At 41.0% G+C, this 22,376-nt stretch overlaps 1 long non-coding RNA gene across 1 annotated transcript in view; it reads right to left on the bottom strand.

Moving 5' to 3' along the window:
• Window positions 1-3,038: 3,038 nt before the first annotated feature.
• The window catches only part of LOC126957095 (uncharacterized), a 94,730-nt gene continuing 75,392 nt past the window's right edge, over window positions 3,039-22,376 (bottom strand). The window contains exon 4 of the long non-coding RNA XR_007726641.1: window positions 3,039-3,975. This is a non-coding gene — a long non-coding RNA (uncharacterized LOC126957095). The remainder of the gene's footprint in view (window positions 3,976-22,376) is intronic.

The raw sequence follows: 22,376 nt of genomic DNA, 5'->3' as shown, positions 1-22,376 counted from the left end.
TGTCTGGCATTGTTCTAGCCATCAGGAAAATAAGGATGAGTAAGACACTGTGTCTCCCCACCAGGAACTCCCCAAATAATAGTGGTAGACAATCAGCAACACAAATATGGCATGAAATTGTAGTTGGTGTAATATAGCACAATGTGGAAAGGCTAATGCAGGCCCAGGGTGGGGAAGGACTTCCAGCTCTCTGGGAGCTGATGCTTTCTGTCAGCTCAAGCTCCTGATGCTGTCATTTGGATTCTGCTTTCCAACTAGGAATAACTTCCCATCGCTGGGAAATGCTAAGGGGCAAAGAGAAGTTGTGCTATAAACCAAAGGTCAAATTCCCCTTAGTTATTTGTTTCTTTGAATCCATAAGCCCAGCAAATGTTTTCTGAGCACCTACTGATTCCAGGCAGCAGCTTGGAATGTGGGACTAATAGACACAATTCTTGGCAGCATAAGGTCCACAATCTAACTGGGGAGACAGGCAGAGATGGATAAATACACTCAGTCCACAATACCCTAATGTCCATTTCAACAAACAATGTCTTCTCGCTGTTCCACATTATTGTTAGATTTAAAATCCTGGGCCAGCAAAACACACTTTGGCCAACATGGCACTCCCTCTTCTAATGATTCTGAACTCACAACAGACCTTTTTAATTCATAGTTTGGTTCAAAAACTTTATTCTTGGAGCTTTATAATAGTACTATTCAAACTCTTTTGATAACATATTTTTCTTAGTAAATAATATTTGAACTTACATATATATAAGTTCTTTATATGTACGGCTACTATTAACTAACTTCTCAAGGAAAAATATGCACTGCAGGCAAGGTCATCATTAGCAACAACATTTATCAATCCGTATATTAAATCATCTTGATCATTTCCATTTTAGGACATTCAATTAATTATTAGATGTGATGAGTTGGTCATTTTTTTTCTTTGTATTGTTTCTGAAAGGGTCACATTGGGAGTAAATGAACCATGGTATTTTTGTAAGTTTATGAGATCGCATCATTGCAAATATTATCTTCAACCCACAGTTCCATGCAGAACTCCACTTTGTGAAGACAAGCTTAGTTAAAACAAGATAATGCATTTGTGGAGTCTCTTAACTAGGTGCACAAAAACTGCAAATGTCTCAGCAGCTCCAAAGCAGAGGAAGGATGAAGGTTGGCTGCCAGCCCCACTGCTTTGTGGAAGTTCCACACCTCCCTGAGGATGCCTCACGCCTCTCGTAGGATCCTGACCTGCTGACGTACAGAAAGAATGTGTGAGAAATACTGGTAAAATTGGTTGGTTTTCAAATTTTAGATAAACAGAAACAGAAGTTCCAATTTTTTCTTTCTGCTTCCTGCTGGATGATCTTGTGCTCCCTCAGAGCATATGCCACACACTTGGAGCCGACTCTCCAGTCCACTTGTAAAATAAGCAGCTCCACACACAGACTGTGCTCAGCAGTGGCCCCCTTGCTCGCCCAGGAACACCATAGAGCTCAGGTGTGTTTCTGCTGTTCCTAATGTAGAAGCATTTTAATGGATGATGGGAAATTCGCTAGTCTTTTCTTATTCCCTTTGTCAATTGCAATTCAGTGTCCAGGAACTATTACCTGATATAAAAATTAAAAACGAACTTCATAGTTTAAAAAAGACATTTTTTAAAAACTTTACTTTGTGGTGTGGGGTAGAGGGAGGGGAGTGGAGGAAGAAGGGGTAGCTTCCTTGACACAGTTTTGGGATCCATTTTCATGAGAAGAAAAAGGAAAGACAAGCTTTGTACATTAATGATTAATATAATACCAAAACATTATTTTATGCTAAAATACTCTTGCCATTTAACTCTATACACAAGAACTAAAAATAATTATTTTTGTGAAAGAGAGATGCAGTTCTATATATTCTTTTGTCCTCCTTTATCCCTTTTAGATGCATCTAGAACAAGCATTCTTAATCTTTTTTGTACCATAAACCTGTAGCTGTTTGGTTGTAAATTATAGACAACTTCTCAAAATATTCTTTAAATGTGCAAAATATTAATAATATACATAGAATTTCAAAGAAAACCAATTATACTGAAATATTCAAAAGTCATAAGGTTAAAATAGCAAATGTATGAAATACTAATGTACGTGTTTTATACTAACTCATTAAATAACGAGATCTAATGACAGATCTATCAGAATTTCAAATTAATGGTGAGTGGAAACAATATTTTTTGGTATCTGCAATAACTATAATGTAATTTTAAAAATCTATAATTTCTACTGTTGACAACATTACTAATACTACTACTATGGTTAGTTGTCCGTATTCATAATTGAAGAAAATCCTAAACAGCAGTTTATGGAAATAAAAATGCAAGATTTTCCCCATCTAACTTCATGTACCCCTGGTCTTCTGAATAGTGGAGCAAGGGAACTAACTTGTGGGTGTAATAGTCACATGCTTTCCAGAAGGTGTCAGACTTGCATTTTGAAAAATTGAAATCCACTTGCTTCTCTAATCCCCCCAAACCAACAAGTCTCCTGACTCACTTTCAAGATAGGTAATCCAGCAGCCGGAATCATTCAAAATTAGATGAAAAATGCTTATTTCAAAAAGAAAGAAAACACTTCAACAAAACAAATTCTACAAGGCTAAGAAAGTGCTGTTTAAATGAGGAAGTTGTAGAGCAAAGAACCGTCTAAAGAAACAGAATTGTTTTCCGGTCTTTTCAGTATGAAGAAAGGATTTATGTTGTCAGCAAGGATAGACACTGTGAAATTTCTGAAAATACATCACAGAAAACTTATGGCTGAAGATAGATAATTTGTATCCTCACAGGAGTCCATATAGAGGAGGATTATAGAACAGAAGAGATACTGAAAATCCAGGCTGTAAGCAGAGGCTTCTGGGTACAAAGCAGGGATTAGGCTACGGCTCTTCCTTTCATCTGAGAATTCTTCACACTCTTCCAGAGAACAAAACAATGTATTGGAAATCCAGTGCACAGAGTGAAAGATGCTTCCTAAAGAAGTCACTGTTCTTTTATGAACTATATGGGCTTCTAACATATCTAAGGCATATATTATGAATTATTTAGTGGATTTTCTTACATGAATGGGTAATCTACAAATGGGTAGATTCTGATTGTGCACGTTGAATTTTGGGGAACTACTTCCCTTTCACCCTGATCTTTGTATTATAATTTCTGACTGATCTTCATTTGAAAATGACTCCTGTAATAGTCTGCACTGTTCTAATGATCTGCTGTCTCTAGAAAGGACTAATGTCAACTAATGTCAAGCTTGGCCAAGTGACTTGCTTTGTTAATGAAATCTAAGCAGCAAGTGACACATGTCAGGGCCAAGCAGAAGTTTTAGTAGTCACTGAGTAGCTCTGCCATCTCTTTTTCTTTTTCCTCTGCCTTAGGAATGATATATCCCAGATCAAACTGCTTCTTAAGCTTGTGTTATGGAAGAAAAAGACATGTGGAACACAGTGGCAGCTCACTGCAGCTGAAGTAATATAAGTAAGGCAAAAGCCTTTATTGCTTTAGGCTATTGATGTTTAGAGGTTGGTTGTTACACAACAAAATTTAGCAAAAACTGATAAATGTAAACTCTAATTCTTTAATTTTCCATTTTCTTCTTCCCTTTCCTGGTTCAAGTAGTTATTATTATTATTATTATTATTTTTTTTTTTGAGAAGGAGTCTCCCTCTGTTGCCCAGGTTAGAATGCAGTGGCTTGATCTCTGCTCACTGCAACCTCTGCCTCCTGGAGTCAAGAGATTCTCCTGCCTCAGCCTCCCGAGTAGTTGGGATTACAGATATGAGACACCAAGCCCAGCTAATTTTTATATTTTTAGTAGAGACAGGGTTTCACCACGTTGGCCAGGCTGGTCTTGAACTCCTGAACTTAAGTGATCTCCCTCCCTCAGCGTTCCAAAGTGCTGGGATTACAGGCATGAGTCACCGTGCCCGGTCTCAAGTAGTTACCGTGATCTATAAACAAAACAGAAAGACAAATGTATTATGAGTGACTTTATTTAACAACCACTTCTAAAATAAATAAGGCAAAATCTTATCTTTCTCTTTCTTCAATCTTTCTGTCTCTTTGAAGTTTTATTTGCATGCTTTTTTTCCCCAGTCACTAAATCCCATCTGTTAGTGTGTGATTGACTGTGGGAACTTTCTGCGTTCTTGTCAAAGAGAACATAACTATTTTATTTGGGGACAAGTTGCTGCCTCCTAGAAAAAGCTTCTAGATCTCTTAAACTGAGCAGTCACAGCCTTGCTCTTTTTTCTGGTGGAATAAGTCTATCTAGAGATAGACATTTTTCATAAAGAGACAAAATTTCACTTACTCTATGTTCTAAATTTCAAGGCAGTCCCTATTTAAAATATCCCATCTTATTGACTCAATGGTAAACACGAGCACCCAATGTTTTCCTCTAAGAATGCTTTAAGAAAATGCATGATTTGGCCAGGTGCAGTGACTCACATCTGTAATCCCAGAGCTTTGGGAGGCCAAGGTGGGCAGATCACTTGAGGTCAGGAGTTCGAGACCAGCCTGGCCAACATGGTGAAACTCTGTCTCTACTAAAAATATAAAAAATTAGCCAGGAGTGGTTGGGGTGGGCCGGGGGCTGTAGTCACAGCTACTCAGGAACCTGGAGCAGGAGAATTACTTGAACCCGGGAGGCGGAGTCCAGCCTGGGTGACAGAGCGAGATTCCATCTCGGAAAAAAAGGAGGAGGAGAAGGAGAAGGAGAAGAAGAAGAAGGTATGATTCAACTTATATAAAGTTAAAAAACAGGCAAAATGAAATTATACTGTTAAGTAAGCACAGTGTTTATCTTTTGAGGAAGGAATAGAGTGGTAATTGGGAAAGGGCATGAGGGGGCTTTTGAGCAGTGGTAGTGTTTTTCATTTCTTATCCTGCGGAGATGGACAGATGAGTGTTCACTTCATAGTAATTTGTTTATATTTTTCATTTATGATAATTCATATACATACTAGTGTACTTTTCTGCATGCGTATGATACTTCACAATAAAAAATTTAAAAATTACAGTAATTATAGCCAATAGTCTACTGAAAATGCATGAAATTAAATGCTTGAGAATTAACAAACTCTAACTTAGAAGGCCAATTTTGTTATGTAACAGAGAAAAACACAATCTCACCCATCCTGACTTTCTTGAACTAAGAATCAAGCGTAGTTCAATTTAGCACTCTCTTTCCTATATTGAGTGCTCTTGGTTTCCTACAGTTTATGTTTTTTCTTTTACAGCTTATCTGTAAAATGTTATGTAATTATATATTATAATAGGTAACTATATGTTGCAGTGGATAATTATATGTTGTATAATTAGATAGTTACATATACTGTATAATGAACTACACATGTAATAAGTACAGTTGGCCTTCCACATCTGTGGATTCACCCAAACGTGAATAAAAATATTTGAAAAAAATTGCATCTGTCCTGAACATGGACGGACTTTTTTCCTGGTCATTATTTTCTAAACAACACAGTGTAACAACTATTTACATAGCATTTACATTGTATTAGGTATTATAAGTAATCTAGAGATGATTTAAACTGTACAAGAGAATGCACATAGGTTGTACGCAAATACTATGCCATTTTATACCAGAGACTTGAACATCCTCGGGTATGGGTATCCACAGAAAGTCCTGGAGCCAACTTCCTGCGGATATTGAGGGATAACTCTACTATTAAATGCAGAGTATTGGGGATTTTAAACCTTATCTCTGCTGTGCTATTATCAGCTAGCAGAGGAGAAACAGTCTAACATACATGACATTCCAATCTAGAAGAGAAAACAATTGAATTTGTGAGTTTATTAATAAAATTATGTATTAAGTAGATTAATAAATGAGCAATTTTAGAGGCAAAGCTAAAGACGCCACACTAAGAGATGCAAAAAGTTTCGGTTCTCCCCTTGCCTCTGGACGCTCCCGCCACTGCTATCAGAAGTCATCCGATTCTGGGCAGAATCTGACTTTTCAGGGCTCGCTGTGATCTTCAAATCTCTTACATCTCTCTTTTCACACAAGCCTCTTTAAACATGGCTTCAGGTTCACTCCCAGAGCCCTCGGCAGAATGTAGTTCTCTCTGCAACTACTAAAATACTGAGAGCTGACCTTCAGAATTTTTCCTCAGTATGAAGACAACCAGCTCTGAGCTTTTTGGACGGATCTGTCAGGCAGCTGGAATTCTATCTATGATACAGACAGCTGGGCCTTGGAGGCTCTGAGGTTTGAGGAAGGGAAGGAAATAAAGAGCATGGAGAGAACTGAATTCCCACCTCCCCAAATTCGCTGAGGACACATTTCCCAAACATTTTCCCCCACCAACCAAAAAAAAAAAAAAAAAAAGTAGGTGAAGAACAGTCCAAGTTGTGATTTTAAATGAATTAAGCTGGGCTCATGCAGCCCATTAGAAAGACTATCTTTCCCAGTCTCCTTTGTAGTTAGATATGGCCATGTGACTAAATTCTGGCCAATGAGATGACAGTGATTACGTGAACCTACTTATCCCTCTCCCCTTTCTTCCATCCTGTTGATTGGATGCAGTGGCAGACCAACATGGACCAGCCTAGAGAAAACCCTGTGGATGGCAAAACAACAAGATAAAAGAGGTCTGGGTCCTTAATAACTTCACAGAGAAGAGCTGCCTTATCATCACCGACTTTGATATAAGAGAAAAGTAAATTTCTGTCTTGTATTTGTCCTTGTTATTTTCAGTCTCAAAAACATGAAACCAAGCCTTTATTTCAACAGGTCAGAAGCCATCTAGCCCAGTGGTTTTCAAGAGGAGAAGGAGGTATAATTTTGTTCCCAGGGCAGTTTTGGCAATCTCTGGAGACTTTTTTGTTTGTCATACTTGGTGGGGAGGGGGTGGAGGTTGCCGCTGGCATCTACTGGGTAGAGGCCAGGAATGTGGCTAAGCACCTTACAATGCACAGGCAGTCCCTGACCCCGGGAAAGAATTATGCAGCCCAGAGTATCAATAGCACTGAGGCTGGTAAGTCACTGAAGCATCTCAATTAGTAGGGAAGAGAATCCAAGATCCAGAGAGAGTGAATGACAGGCCTTGTAAGCCACACAGTTTACTGGGGCTGGGCCACTGCCTTGGTTCCCTGTGTCCAGGACACAGATTTTTAATTTTTAAAATTTTTATCGTTATTATTATTATTATTATTTTATTATACTTTAAGTTCTAGGGTACATGTGCATAACGTGCAGGTTTATTACATATGTATACTTGTGCCATGTTGGTGTGCTGCACCCATCAACTCATCAGCACCCATGAACTCATCATTTACATCAGGTATAACTCCCAGTGGAATCCCTCCCACTCTCCCCTCCCCATAATAGGCCCTAGTGTGTGATGTTCCCCTTCCAGAGTCCAAGTGATCTCATTGTTCAGTTCCCACCTATGAGTGAGAACATGTGGTGTTTGGTTTTCTGTTCTTGTGATAGTTTGCTGAGAATGATGGTTTCCAGCTGCATCCGTGTCCTTTGTAGGGAACTCATCCTTTTTTATGGCTGCATAGTATTCCATGGTGCATATGTGCCACATTTTCTTAATCCTGTCTGTCACTGATGGACATTTGGGTTGATTCCAAGTCCTTGCTATTGTGAATAGTGCCTCAATAAACATAATGTGTGCATGTGTCTTTATAGCAGCATGATTTATAATCCTTTGGGTATATACCCAGTAATGGGATGGCTGGGTCATATGGTATTTCTAGTTCTAGATCCTTGAGGAATCGCCATACTGTTTTCCATAATGGTTGAACTAGTTTACAATCCCACCAACAGTGTAAAAGTGTTCCTATTTTTCCACATCCTCTCCAGCACCTGTTGTTTCCTGACTTTTTAATGATTGCCATTCTAACTGGTGTGAGATGGTATCTCATTGTTGTTTTGATTTGCATTTCTCTGATGGCCAGTGATTATGAGCATTTTTTCATGTAACTGTTGGCTGTATGCATGTCTTCTTTTGAGAAATGTCTGTTCATATCCTTTGCCCACTTTTTGATGGGGTTGTTTATTTTTTTCTCGTAAATTTGTTTGAGTTCTTTCTGGGTTCTGGATATTAGCCCTTTGTCAGATGAGTAGATTGCAAAAATTTTCTCCCATTCTGTAGGTTGCCTGTTCACTCTGATGATAGTTTTTTTTGCTGTGCAGAAGCTCTTTAGTTTAATTAGATCCCATTTGTCAATTTTGGCTTTTGTTGCCGTTGCTTTTGGTGTTTTAGACATGAAGTCTTTGCCCATGCCTATGTCCTGAATGGTATTACCTAGGTTTTCTTCTAGGGCTTTTATGATATTAGGTCTAACATTTAAGTCTGTAATCCATCTTGAATTAATTTTCGTATAAGGAGTAAGGGAAGGATCCAATTTCAACTTTCTACTTATGGCTAGCCAATTTTCCCAGCACCATTTATTAAATAGGGAATCCTTTCCTCATTTCTTGTTTTTGTCAGGTTTGTCAAAGATCAGATGGCTGTAGATGTGTGGCATTATTTCTGAGGGCTCTGTTCTGTTCCATTGGTCTATATCTCTGTTTTGGTACCAGTACCATGCTGTTTTGGTTACTGTAGACTTGTAGTATAGTTTGAAGTCAGGTAACGTGATGCCTCTAGCTTTGTTCTTTTGACTTAGGATTGTCTTGGCAATGTGGGCTCTTTTTTGGTTCCATATGAACTTTAAAGCAGTTTTTTCCAATTCTGTGAAGAAAGTCATCGGTAGCTTGATGGGAATGGCACTGAATCTATAAATTACCTTGGGCAGTATGGCCATTTTCATGATATTGATTCTTCCTATCCATGAGCATGGAATGTTCTTCTATTTGTGTCCTCTTTTATTTCACTGAGCAGTGGTTTGTAGTTCTCCCTGAAGAGGTCCTTTACATCCCTTGTCAGTTGGATTCCTAGGTATTTTATTCTCTTTGAAGCAATTGTGAATGGAAGTTCATTCATGATTTGGCTCTCTGTTTGTCTGTTACTGGTGTATAAGAATGCTTGTGATTTTTGCACATTAATTTTGTATCCTGAGACTTTGCTGAAGTTGCTTATCAGCTTAAGGAGATTTTGGGCTGAGATGATGGGGTTTTCTAAATATACAGTCATGTCATCTGCAAACAAGGACAATTTGACTTCTTTTCCTAGCTGAATACCCTTTATTTCTTTCTCTTGCCTGATTGCCCTGGCCAGAACTTCCAACACTATGTTGAATAGGAGTGGTGAGAGAGGGCATCCCTGTCTTTTGCCAGTTTTCAAAGAGAATGCTTCCAGTTTTTGCCCATTCAGTATGATATTGGCTGTGGGTTTGTCATAAATAGCTCTTATTATTTTGAGATATGTTCCATCAATACCAAATTTTTTTTTTTTTGAGACGGAGTCTCGCTCTGTCGCCCAGGCTGGGGTGCTGTGGCCGGATCTCAGCTCACTGCACGCTCCGCCTCCCGGGTTCCCACCATTCTCCTGCCTCAGCCTCTCCAGTAGCCGGGACTACAGGCACCCGCCGCCCATCAATACCAAATTTATTGAGAGTTTTTAGCATGAAGGGCTGTTGAATTTTGTCAAAGGCCTTTTCTGCGTCTATTGAGATAATCATGTGGTTTTTGTCTTTGGTTCTGTTTATATGCTGGATTATGTTTATTGATTTGCGAATGTTGAACCAGCCTTGCATCCCTGGGATGAAGCCCACTTGATCATGGTGGATAAGCTTTTTGATGTGCTGCTGGATTCAGTTTGCCAGTATTTTATTGAGGATTTTTGCATTGATGTTCATCAGGGATATTGGTCTAAAATTCTCTTTTTTTGTTGTATCTCTTCCAGGCTTTGGTATCAGGATGATGTTGGCCTCATAAAATGAGTTAGGGAGGATTCCCTCTTTTTCTATTGATTGGAATAGTTTCAGAAGGAATGGTACCAGCTACTCCTTGTACCTCCAGTAGAATTCCGCTGTGAATCCGTCTGGTCCTGCACTTTCTTTGGTTGGTAGGCTATTAATTATTGCCTCAACTTCAGAGCCTGCTATTGGTCTATTCAGGGATTCAACTTCTTCCTGTTTTAGTCTTGGGAGAGTGTAAGTGTCCAGGAAATTATCCATATCTTTTAGGTTTTCTAATTTATTTGCGTAGAGGTGTTTATAGTATTCTCTGATGGTAGTTTGTATTTCTGTGGGGTTGGTGATGATATCCCCTGTATCATTTTTTATTGTATCTATTTTATTCTTCTCTCTTTTCTTCTTTATTAGTCTTGCTAGTGGTCTATCAATTAATTTTGTTGATCTTTTCAAAAAACCAGCTCCTGGATTCATTGATTTTTTGGAGGGTTTTTTGTGTCTCTATCTCCTTCAGTTCTGCTGTGATCTTACTTATTTCTTGTCTTCTGCTAGCTTTTGAATGTGTTTGCTCTTGCTTCTCTAGTTCTTTTAATTGTGATGTTAGGGTGTCAATTTTAGATCTTTCCTGCTTTCTCTTGTGGGCATTTAGTGCTATAAATTTCCCTCTACAAACTGCTTTAAATGTGTCCCAGAGATTCTGGTATGTTGTATCTTTGTTCTCATTGGTTTCAAAGAACATCTTTATTTCTGCCTTCATTTCGTTATGTACCCAGTAGTCATTCAGGAACAGGTTATTCAGTTTCCATGTAGTTGAGCAGTTTTGATTGATTTTCTTAGTCCTGAGTTCTAGTTTGATTGCACTGTGGTCTGAGAGACAGTTTGTTATAATTTCTGTTCTTTTGCATTTGCTGAGGAGTGTTTTACTTCCAACTATGTGGTCAATTTTGGAATAAGTGCGATGGGGTGCTGAGAAGAATGTATATTCTGTTGATTTGGGGTGGAGAGTTCTGTAGATGTCTATTAGGTCCACTTGGTGCAGAGTTGAGTTCAATTCCTGGATATCCTTTTTAACTTTCTGTCTCGTTGATCTGTCTAATGTTGACAGTGGGGTGTTGAAGTCTCTCATTATTATTGTGTGGGAGTCGAAGTTTCTTTGTGGGTCTCTAGGGACTTGTTTTATGAATCTGGGTCCTCCTGTTTGGGCGCATATATACTTAGGATAGTTAGCTCTTCCTGATGAATTGATCCCTTTACCATTATGTAATGGCCTTCGTTGTCTCTTTTGATCTTTGATGGTTTAAAGTCTGTTTTATCAGAGACTAGTATTGCAACCCCTGCTTTTTTTTGTTCTCCATTTGCTTGGTAGATCTTCCTCCATCCCTTTATTTTGAGCCTATGTATGTCTGTGCATGTGAGATGGGTCTCCTGAATACGGCAAACTGATGGGTCTTGACTCTTTATCCAATTTGCCAGTCTGTGCCTTTTAATTGGACCATTTAGTTCATTTACATTTAAGGTTAATATTGTTATGTGTGAATCTGATCGTGTCATTGTGATATCAGCTGGTTATTTTGCTCGTTCATTGATGCAGTTTCTTCCTAGCATCGATAGTCTTTACACTTTGGCATGTTTTTGCAATGGCTGGTACTGGTTGTTCCTTTCCATGTTTAGTGCTTCCTTCAGGATCTCTTGTAGGGCAGGCCTGGTTGTGACAAAATCTCTAAGCATTTGCTTGTCTGTAAAGGATTTTATTTCTCCTTCACTGATGAAACTTAGTTTGGCTGGATATGAAATTCTGGGTTGAAAATTCTTTTCTTTAAGAATGTTGAATATTGTCCCCCACTCTCTTCTGGTTTGTAGAGTTTCTGCCTAGAGATCTGCTGTTAGTCTGATGGGCTTCCCTTTGTGGGTAACCCGACCTTTCTCTCTGCCTGCCCTTAACATTTTTTCCTTCATTTCAACTTGGGTGAATCTGACAATTATGTGTCTTGGAGTTGCTCTTCTCGAGGAGTATCTTTGTGGTGTTGTTTGTATTTCCTGAATTTGAATGTTGGCCTGCCTTACTAGGCTGGGGAAATTCTCCTGGATGATATCCTGAAGAGTGTTTTCCAACCTGGTTCCATTTTCCCCATCACTTTCAGGTACACCAATCAGACTTAGATTTGGTCTTTTGACATAATCCCACATATCTTGGAGGCTTTGTTCATTTCTTTTTCCTTTTTTTTTCTCTAGACTTCTCACTTCATTTCATTCATTTGATCTTCAATCTTTGATACTCTTTCTTCCAGTTGATCAAGTCGGTTACTGAAGCTTGTGCATTTGTCACATATTTCTCATGTCATGGTTTTTATCTCTGTCAGTTTGTTTATGGCCTTCTCTGCATTGATTATTCTAGTTATCCATTCTTCCACTCTTTTTTCAAGATTTTTAGTTTCTTTGCGCTGGGTACATAGTTCCTTCTTTAGCTCTGAGAAGTTTGATCGACTGAAGCCTTCTCCTCTCAACTCATCAAAGTCATTCTCCATCCAGCTTTGATCCGTTGCTGGCGATGAGCTGCGTTCCTTTGGAGGGGGAGATGTGCTCTGATTTTTTGAATTTCCAGTTTTTCTGCCCTGCTTTTTCCCCATCTTTGTGGTTTTATCTGCCTTTAGTCTTTGATGCTGGTGATGTACTGATGGGGTTTTGGTGTGGGTGTCCTTTCTGTTTGTTCGTTTATCTTCTAACAGTGAGGACCCTCAGCTGTAGGTATGTTGGAGATTGGTTGAGGTCCACTCCAGACCCTGTTTGCCTGGGTATCAGCAGTGGAGGCTGCAGAAGATAGAATATTGCTGAACAGCGCGTGCTGCTGTCTGATTCTTGCTCTGGAAGCTTCGTCTCAGGGGTGTACCCTGCCATGTGAGGTGTGAGGTGTTGGTCTGCACCTAGTGGGGGATGTCTCCCAGTTAGGCTACTCAGGGGTCAGGGACCCACTTGAGCAGGCAGTCTGTCCGTTCTCAGATTTCAACCTCCGTGCTGGGAGATACACTGCTCTCTTCAAAGCTGTCAGACAGCTGTCAGACTCCACCCAGAGGTGGAGTCTACAGAGACAGGCAGGCCTCCTTGAGCTGTGATGGGCTCCACCCAGTTCAAGCTTCCCAGAGGCTTTGTTTACCAACATAAGCCTCAGCAATGGCAGCGCCCCTCCCTCAGCCTTGCTGCTGCCTTGCAGTTAGATCTCAGACTGCTGTGCTAGCAATGAGGGAGGCTTCATGGTCATGGGACCCTCCGGGTCAGGTGTGGGATATAATCTTCTGGTGTGCCATTTGCTAAGACCCTTGGTAAAGCACAGTATTAGGGTGGGAGTTACCCGATTTTCCAGGTGTTGTGTGTCTCAGTTTCCCTTGGCTAGGAAAAGGGATTCTCTTCCCCTTTGCGCTTCCTAGGTGAGGCGATGCCTCGCCGTGCTTCAGCTCTCACTGGTTGGGCTGCACCAGCTGACCAGCACTGATTGTCCGGCACTCCCCAGTGAGATGAACCCAGTACCTCAGTTGAAAATGCAGAAATCACCCGTCTTCTGTGTCGCTCGTGCTGGGAGCTGGAGGCTGGAGCTGTTCCTATTCGGCCATCTTGCTCCTGACCCTCAACCCACTCCATTATTATTTTTTGAGACAGAGTCTCCCTCTGTAACCCAGGCTGGAGTGCACTGGCATGATCTCAGCTCACTGCAACCTCTGCCTCCTGGGTTCAAGCGATTCTCCTGCCTCAGCTTCCCGAGTCGCTGGAACTACAGGCATGTGTCATCAAGCTCAGCTACTTTTTGTATTTTTAGTAGAGACAGGGTTTTGCCATGTTGGCCAGGCTGGTCTCGAACTCCTGACCTCAGGTGATCCACCTGCCTCAGTCCCACAAAGTGCTGGGATTACATGCATGAGCCACCATGCCTGGCCTTTAAAAATGATTGCACCATTTCACCAGCCCCCAAACCAGATCCATTTTATCCTCTATCTTGCATTATTTATTTAATGAGAGGAAAAAAAAAGGGCTGGGGGTAGACATAGAGCTCAAATAACTGAAAAAAAAGTCACACTTTTTCTCTGCCTAGAGTCAGCAGTGTTTTATCGCCAAAATTTATGAAACATCTGTTTGGTATGAATCCCTAGGCTGGATGCCAGTTTTAAACCTAGTTGAGGAATTGAGGCCTATGTAAAAACAGAGATCAAGTAATGCAGTGGCACAAATGGCAGTGCCCAGAGGGCTTCTGCTGTGAGTGGGTGGGTACTGAGAGGAGAGAGAGATTATAGTGGGCTCTGATGGGCAGAGCATTGGTGACAGAGTCAGGTCTTCCAGCCCTATGGACTTCTGCCTGGCAGTGATGTCTTTTGGATCTCAGAGCCTTCATCTGGTTGTAAAATTACTGTGCGCAGGCCCTGGGCACCAGCTCCTTCTCTATAATTTGTAATGGACATTTGTTATGTTGAACCGCTCAGCACTTTTCTCACTTTTTATGGTAGGAGCAACCTGCTTTTCTTTTGTAAGTCTTCTCCTCAAGATTCTACATTCATGCTGGGAATGTCAATCATAGTACTCTATAGCATATATTCTAACTGCCCTTCCAGATCCTCTCTCCACCTTCCTGGCTAGCATGGATGCATCAAGGGGTCCCATTCTCTCTGGCTTCCCTTTGGGTTTGATCATTGAAAACCTTTGGCAGGGTACTGGAGGAAGGAAGAAGAGGGAGGTAGAAATATTTTTTCTCCTAGTGATTTCTCTGCCAGCTTGGGGACAGTTGGCTGCACTTTTCTACTGAAGGCCACAGCATCTGTCTGTCAGGGAGGCTTTCCATATGGCCACCTCTCCTCGTTCCAGGAATTTCCCCTTCCCCTTGACCCTCAGGCTTCAGGATGGTAAGAGCTTTCCAGCCTTGAGATACTGCACCCCCTTGGCTGGCTTCCTTGGATGCTGGCAGACCTTCGTGAGTAGTCCTGTCATTGAATGATTTTGAAGTTCCTTAGTCTGAGTGAGCCATCTATTTACTGCTGGGAGCTTGACTACCCACATCCACATAAGCAAATACACATCCCAGTCTGGCCAATTTGAGTATTCCATGAAACTTGCTGTGGTGGTTGGTTTAGAGGCTGAATATCTGACTAAAACAGACCTATTCAGAGCCCTCCCCTGAAATTTTCAGTATGACACTGGAAGACGGCCGCTCTCTGCTTCCTCCAGGGTCACAAACTGGAATAATGTAGGCCTGCAGCTGTCTGCAGAAGCTCGTATTTAGCGGGAGAGAATGGAGCCAATCCAGACAGAAGCAGGGCATTGAAATGGACAGAGATGTGAAAGCATCCTCTACATTTCTGAGTCCAGTCACTCTTGAGGTCCCCGTTCTTTCTGGTTGAGTGAAACAACACATTTATTTTGTGCCTATTTTAGTTTGATTTGGGATTCTGTCGCTGACGGAAAGAATCTTGTATATGCTGTATTCGCCCACCTCTTGGCCAAATGTGGCCTTTGTAAAAACCTCATTAGGCCATTGGTGCTAAGGAAAGTCTTTTTAGAGACTTTGGGATAGCCCAAGCTATCCAACTTCCTTCAGAAATATCCCTGAGGGGGATACAACCCAATCCCTCCAGAGAAAAACATGATAGCAGGAAGCAAACACAAATGAATTTTTAATTTTGCTCTGGCTAGTTGTAGCTTAGCCTGAAATGATGCTTCTCCTGCACCTCTAAGTGTCCCTGTGCTGCCCATCCACAGTCTGCCCTCTTTTTGCCTCTCCTCACGCACAAGAGCTGGCCTGATAAATTCACACTGAAGCAATAGGAGCTGTGCTGATGAGTAGAAAAAACAAAACAAAACAAAATACTGGCATCCATGTTGAAAATCCAGATCCAAATGCCGATTCCCTCAATGAGCTGCCTACACTTTGTGAGCTTCAGTTTTCCCCTCTAGAAATATGAGATAAACTGAATCCCAGGAAATGACTTTATCATAGGGGAGAATTTCAGGTGTCTGGGGGCTGCTGCCGCTGTTGCTGCTGGTGAGTGAATATTCTTTTCCTTTGGTGGTGAGGGGAGGTCTGGGAAGGTTTTGAAAAGGTTGACGTGCAGATCCACTTACAATTGCACACCACAGCCATTTCCTGTCACACAGCTGATAATCCCTACTAGATTTGGAAGAAAGCTTGAAAGCTGATGGCAGATGGAATCTGCAGCACTAACCCGGGGCCATCCCTGTGCAGAGCCAGCCTGACGACTGCGACATGCCCCTCAACCTGGAAGAATGATTCTGAATGTGCTTCCAGCGAGGCCCCTCGCTGTGCCTTTGTGAGATTGGTCCTGGGAGGTACCCCAACCAGGAAAGCCTGTGGCCTCCCCTCCAACTGCAGGAAACTGTGTTCCCAGAGCAACATGAAAAGCTCCAGAAGCTGTTTCATGTAGTAATTGCCCGGAGAGGAAAGCAGAACATTTCCTGATACTTCAATCAATTCCCCAAAGACCAAGACAGCAGCCCCAGCAGGTCAGGCAGGCACCTTCCTGCTTCTTTTCCATTCTTTCCCCTTTAGCCAAACTTCTACTCCACAGCTCTCCCCCAGACTGGCCCTCATATTAGCCTAGACAAACTGGCCCCTTGCAGTTCCAGGATGCGCCATTTTCCTATTCTCGACCACACCCACAGCTACCTGTGATTTAGCTGTAGTCTTCCCCCTGGTCTACATGCTCCCAGAGAAAAGTTAGACACTTAGGGAGGCGTGTCTATTCTGTTTGTCCACACTTATATTGGTATTTAAGTTCTGCAATGTTTGTCTTAGTGGTGCTGCTTCCCAAATAGAATTTAAACATGCCATATTGATATTTTTGTTTCCCAAGCATGACTCCCTAAGGAAAAGAAGCATGCTGTTTCTTAATTTGCAGGCCATGACTGTAGTAGGTAACCACTGAATTCCTTCTTGTTTTTTTTTTTTTTTTTTTTTTTTTTGAGATGGAGTCTCGCTTTGTGGCCAGGCTGCAGTGCAGTGGCATAATCCCGGCTCACTGCAATCTCTGCCTCCCTGGTTCAAGTGATTCTCCTGCCTCAGCCTCCTGAGTAGCTGGGACTACAGGCGCGTGCCACCATGCCCAACTAATTTTTGTATTTGTAGTAGAGACGGGGTTTCACCATGTTAACCACAATGGTCTCTATCTCTTGACCTCGTGATCCGCCTGCTTCGGCCTCCCAAAGTTCTGGGATTACAGGCATGAGCCCGCGCCCGACCACCACTCTATTCTTTATGTGGTTGACCATAAGTTTTTAGTCCTAAAGCCAGACTTTCTAATTAGCTATGTGACCTTGGGAACATTGGTTCTTTTCTCTGTGCTTCAATTTCATCATTTATAATTTACAAAAGGGCTTTGGTTCAAGTAGTATCCTGGGCTCCTAAGGGTTTGAGCTATCATTCTTCATAAACTGTCAACTGATTTGGATTAATATTTCCTTTGTTGATACAAGTCAATATGTATCTTATTATGCTTTTCTAAACACGATTTCATTAGTAAATATTACTAATGCCTCTGCAATGGAGGTATTAATAGGTCAGATTGTGGGAGTAGAGACATGTACCACAGAACATTGATCATACAGAAAACAAGTCAGGCAAGGGCCCTCTGGCGACTCCAGGAAATGCTGAAAGACAGAGGAAGCTGGAATGAAAACAGAGCATGACACAGCATTGCAAAGGGTTGCTGAAGAGGCAACACACACACACACACACACACACACGTGGAGACAGTACTTCCCCACTGTACAGCCCCTTCCACAGCAAAAGAAGCAGTGGAAATTTCCAGCACAACTGATAAACAATTTTCAGTTGTTAAGTCTCTGCTTCCTGAGCTTTTGCAAGTTTTTACAGTATTTGCAGTCTTACTAAAAAGTTAGCTTTAGAAATTGTAAATTTTCCATGTCCCTTTGCTATCTGAGTGTTCCTTGTAGTTTCTTCATGTTGGAAAACTTTCCTTCATAATATTTAAGCTTAAATGTCATTCTGTTATTAAGACTAAATGAGATAATTGGACAGATTTTTTAAAATTACATTTTAAGAACACTCATGTATTGTAGCAAATAGTAAATTTAAAAATGTGCCCCATGGTTCCGAGTATTGGTGTCAGCTTAGAAATGAGAATGTTTATTTTTGAACCAAAGAACAGACTTGAACAAAACTTTCACAATTATTCAGCCAGCTTCCCCAGTGAGAAATGAAAGCTCACTGAGGTTTCATTAGTGGCTTTTTAATTTCCCTCCTTCCAAGCAAATAGCAGCTTGGGAGTGGAAATGGTCTCAGTCTTGGTTCAAAACACTCCTGTTTTCAGCTGCTATTGTCAAAGCTTTCTGGCCATGTGTAAACAGAGATGGATGATAGAGACAGTCATCTTAATAAAAACTATTAAAAATGATAATGATTGAATGTTTACTGCCAGCCACTGTGCTAACTAGTTCATAAGGTAGGCATTATTATTCTCATCCTTATTTTACAGTTGAGAAAACTGAAATTTAGAGAGGTCAAATAGCTTGCCCAAGATAATAGTAATTTCAGTGCAGATCCGGATTGTGTCAAGGCCAGAGATGACTGAGGTCTTCGCCATCCTGCTATGCTGTCCGTATTGAAAGCCTCTTAAAAAACAGAAGCAAAAACAACAGCAACAAAAAACTCAACTTGTGAAGTAAGCAGTTTTCAGCACCTCCCCTCTCCTCTTATGCCCTTTGCCGTCCAGTTATGCTAAGAATGAGGACTGAACCAAGTGATCAATTCTTTTTTTTTTTTTTAATTATTATTATTATACTTTAAGTTCTAGGGTACATGTGCATAACGTGCAGGTTTGTTACATATGTATACTTGTGCCATGTTGGTGTGCTGCACCCATCAACATGTCAACACCCATCGTCATTTACATCAGGTATAACTCCAATGCAATCCCTCCCCCCTCCCCCCTCCCCCATGATAGGCCCCGGTGTGTGATGTTCCCCTTCCCGAGTCCAAGTGATCTCGTTGTTCAGTTCCCACCTATGAGTGAGAACATGCGGTGTTTGGTTTTCTGTTCTTGTGATAGTTTGCTGAGAATGGTTTCCAGCTGCATCCATGTCCCTACAAAGGACACAAACTCATCCTTTTTTATGACTGCATAGTATTCCATGGTGTATATGTGCCACATTTTCTTAATCCGGTCTGTCACTGATGGACATTTGGGTTGATTCCAAGTCTTTGCTATTGTGAATAGTGCCACAATAAACATATGTGTGCATGTGTCTTTATAGCAGCATGATTTATAATCCTTTGGGTATATACCCAGTAATGGGATGGCTGGGTCATATGGTACTTCTAGTTCTAGATCCTTGAGGAATCGCCATACTGTTTTCCATAATGGTTGAACTAGTTTACAATCCCACCAACAGTGTAAAAGTGTTCCTATTTCTCCACATCCTCTCCAGCACCTATTGTTTCCTGACTTTTTAATGATTGCCATTCTAACTGGTGTGAGATGGTATCTCATTGTGGTTTTGATTTGCATTTCTCTGATGGCCAGTGATGATGAGCATTTTTTCATGTGTCTCTTGGCTATATGAATGTCTTCTTTTGAGAAATGTCTGTTCATATCCTTTGCCCACTTTTTGATGGGGTTGTTTGTTTTTTTCTTGTAAATTTGTTTGAGTTCTTTGTAGGTTCTGGGTATTAGCCCTTTGTCAGATGAGTAGATTGCAAAAATTTTCTCCCATTCTGTAGGTTGCCTGTTCACTCTGATGGTAGTTTCTTTTGCTAAGCAATCAATTCTATTTAAAAAAATATTTATTGAGATCCTACTGTGTACTGGGCACCTTGCTAAGCTATGCCATGGGACCACAAAGACAAATAGCCAAGATCACAAAATATGCAGTCTTATGGCAGGGAAAAACCAATATAATTATAGCTGGAATGCAACTGTCCTCAGAATGTGATGGTATGATAGAAATAGCAATAAGTGGCCAAGAAGAAGACACACATTCAAATGATAGAGCTGAGCTGTTTTCAGGAAACACTTCAATTGGATTTTAAAGGATGGGTGGGACTTCAAAATTCAGGGCTGCATGGGAAAGGTCTTTCCAGAAGAAGAGCAGGAGCCAATGCCCCAGGGGCACAGTTGATCCCAAGACTGCAACTGGGACATTCTTCTCCCGGGTGGTCTCCCAAATAGGTAAACTCAGCAGTAATCTACAAAGCGTGTTATATGGGCCAATTCATGAGAGAAAATGCAATGATTACATAAAATCCAGGATTGCTGAAGCCAGGGGGAAACCAGGGAAACCCCTAAATAAGGTGGTCCTCAGAACGATAGGGCTCTGAGCAGAAGTTCCTTCCTCCCATCAGAAGCCACAGTGCTCTACAAACACCCCCTTGCGCATGGCAAGCAAAACCATAGACCGACGTAGGTGGTAAGTCATCTTGGTCCTGTAATCTCACGGGCCCCTCCAGGGACAGATAGGCCTCATGGGTAGCAGGACCCACCTGTGTGGTACACCAAGTACCCTTATATGTACTGTTGGCTGTGATTCTGATTAATTGGGCTTCTGTCCTGATTGGTAGGGGCTCAGGTAATATTAATTTTTAAGTACTTTCAATAGTCGGGGAGGGTCCTTTTTAAGGGGATCACAATATTCTGAAGCGAAGGAAACCCAGGCAGTTAAATTTGTTTATTATTTGTAGTTTGTTTTATATATAATACACACATATATAACATGTTTATATTTTATATATATGCAAAACAAACCACAAATATGCAATATATAGATGGGCTTAAGTTGACTGCTTCATAAAGTCATAGTGTTAATTCCATCAATGCATAGTTTGCTTATTCAAATAATTATTTTTGTTGTCTTTATAGAGTCCCAAGTTAAAGAACTGCTTTAAAGGGAGGATAGGAATTGCGTTTGGTTGCATGTGCCTTTAAAACGTCTGCACTGACTCACAAGAACATAAAAAAAACTACCTGATGGGGTGGGGGAAGGGGTGGTATAGCATGGAAACCAGGAAGAAGGCTAGGAACAGGGTTGCGTGCATGACTTTTCACTGGTTATCTCTTAAATTTGTTAATTTTTGAACCACATGGATTACAATTTAAGAACACTCATGTATTGTAATAACTGAAAAAATAAGCAAATAAGCCTATCAAACAACTCTGATTCTATTTTTGAAAAACCATAGACATCTCTGGAAGGCAGATATTTAAGAAACTGATTGGTGGCTCACACCTGTAATTCCAGCACTTTGGGAAGCTGAGGCAAGCGGATTACGAGGTCAGGAGTTCAAGACCAGCCTGACCAATGTGGTGAAACCCCGTCTCTACTAAAAATACAAAAATCAGCCGGGCATGGTGGTACGTGCCTGTAGTCCCAGCTACTCAGGAGGCTGAGGCGGAAGAATTGCTTGAAGCTGGGAGATGGAGGTTGCAGTGAGCTGAGACTGAGCCACTGCATTCCAGCGACAGAGAGAGACTCTGTCTCAAAAAAAAAAAAAAAAAAAAAAAAAAAAAAAAAAAAAAAAAAAGAAAAGAAAAGAAAAAAGAAAAAATAAACAAAGAAACTGATAATAGAGGTCACCTCCAGGAAGAGTGTAACCAGAGAATGGGAAAAGGAAGTAGGCTTACATTTTATTCAATCACCTGTAAGGTATTTTGAGTTCTGTGCCATGTATATGTATTATCTGTTCCTGAGTAAACATGTGGGAAAATAATAGTAACTGCATTAGAAAGATCCTTCTGATGACTGCAGTGAAGGGTCGGAAGCTAAAGGACCATGCAAGGAGCGCTCTGGCCTTCAGCAAAGTCTGAAGTTCATTTTTTTTTTTTTTTTTGAGACAGGGTCTCTCTCTGTTGCCCAGGCTGGAATGCAATGGCACAATCTCAGCTCACTGCAAGCTCCACCTCCCGGGTTCAAATGATTCTCATGCCTCCACCTCCAGAGTAGCTGGGATTACAGGAGTGTGCCAGCATACTTGGCTAATCTTTTGTGTTTTTAGAAGAGACATGGTTTCAAGGTGTTGGCCAGGCTGGTCTCGAGCCTTGACCTCAAGTGATCTACCCTCCTTGGCCTCCCAAACTGCTGGGATTACAGGTGTGAGCCACCGTGCCTGGCCCTATTGCTCATTTGGGAAAGGCCTCCTCTGGCCTGAAGAAACAGCACCTGCTGTAATGACTGCTGCCCAAATCCCCCTAATTTGAGCTTTACTTGTTTTTTGTTTGTTTTTGTTTGTTTTTTACTTTTTATTGATACATAATATTTGTACATATTTATGGCTTACATGTGATATTTTGTTACATGCACAGAATGTGTAATGGTCAAGTCAGGGCATTTAGGGTATCCATCACCATTAACATTGATCATTTCTATGTGTTGGGAACATTTCAAGTCCTCTCTTCTAGCTATTTTGAAATATATGATATGTTGTTGTGAACTCTAGTCACCCTAGTTGGCTATCGAACATTAAAACTGATTCCTTCTATTCAACTGTAGGATTGTACCCATTTACCAAACT

This window comes from Macaca thibetana, chromosome 6 (assembly GCF_024542745.1).
Source record: "Macaca thibetana thibetana isolate TM-01 chromosome 6, ASM2454274v1, whole genome shotgun sequence".
NCBI classification, from domain to species: Eukaryota; Metazoa; Chordata; class Mammalia; order Primates; family Cercopithecidae; genus Macaca; species Macaca thibetana.
This window is presented reverse-complemented; position numbering and strand designations above follow the sequence as displayed.